We start from the raw sequence: 1,080 nt of genomic DNA, 5'->3' as shown, positions 1-1,080 counted from the left end.
GGCAACGGACCCAGGGCCCGCAGCAGGCCTGAGTTTTCAAGGTTTTGGCGGGGGACGGCCTGCGTCACAGGGAAGTCGTTGTCGGGGTGACGGTGGAGAGGGGAACAAAACCCCGGGCCCATAGCAGGCCTGGGTTTTCTAGGTTTGGTCAGGGGCGGCCTGCGTCGCAATGAACCCGTTGTCGGGGTGACGGCGGAGAGGGGCAAGAGACCCCGGGCCCATAGCAGGCCTGAGTTTTCAAGGTTTTGGCGGGGGACGGCCTGCGTCACAGGGAAGTCGTTGTCGGGGTGACGGTGGAGAGGGGAACAAAACCCCGGGCCCGCAGCAGGCCTGGGTTTGCAAGGTTTGGTCAGGGGGCGGCCTGCGTCACAGGGAAGTCGTTGTCGGGGTGACGACAGAGAGGGGCAACGGACCCAGGGCCCGCAGCAGGCCTGGGTTTCCAAGGTTTCGGCGGGGGACGGCCTGCGTCACAATGAACCCGTTGTCGGGGTGACGGCGGAGAGGGGCAACGGACCCAGGGCCCGCAGCAGGCCTGGGTTTGCAAGGTTTGGGCGGGGGACGGCCTGCGTCACAATGAACCCGTTGTCGGGGTGAGGGCGGAGAGGGGCAACGGACCCAGGGTCCGCAGCAGGCCTGGGTTTGCAAGGTTTGGGCGGGGGACGGCCTGCGTCACAATGAACCCGTTGTCGGGGTGACGGCGGAGAGGGGCAACGGACCCAGGGCCCGCAGCAGGCGTCTGTTTGCAAGGTTTGGGCGGGCAAAGGAACAATAAGAAAAGAGGAACGGGGTGCAAGCGGCATGCGCGTGTTTTTGTTTGCTCGGAAGATTCTGCGGCCAGGCGGCATCCTCGACGAGGTAAGCTAAATGGGTATCTGTGAATTCGTTACTTAGTTAATTCATTGTCACTAGACAATTAGCTGATGAAGTTCATTTGTTTATGAGTAAAAAAAAAAAAAAAAAAAAAAAAACCAAAACAAAAAACCCCACTAGCTAACTACCTTTGAATTAAGAATCGAATTGGGATGAATCCTCTTCATTCAGTTTTAATTCATGTATTACAGTTTGTTGCTACGCTAAGAG

Source organism: Colius striatus, chromosome 28 (genome assembly GCF_028858725.1).
Source record: "Colius striatus isolate bColStr4 chromosome 28, bColStr4.1.hap1, whole genome shotgun sequence".
Lineage (NCBI taxonomy): Eukaryota > Metazoa > Chordata > Aves > Coliiformes > Coliidae > Colius > Colius striatus.
The sequence above is the reverse complement of the archived record's forward strand: the minus strand, read 5'-3'. Positions refer to the sequence as shown.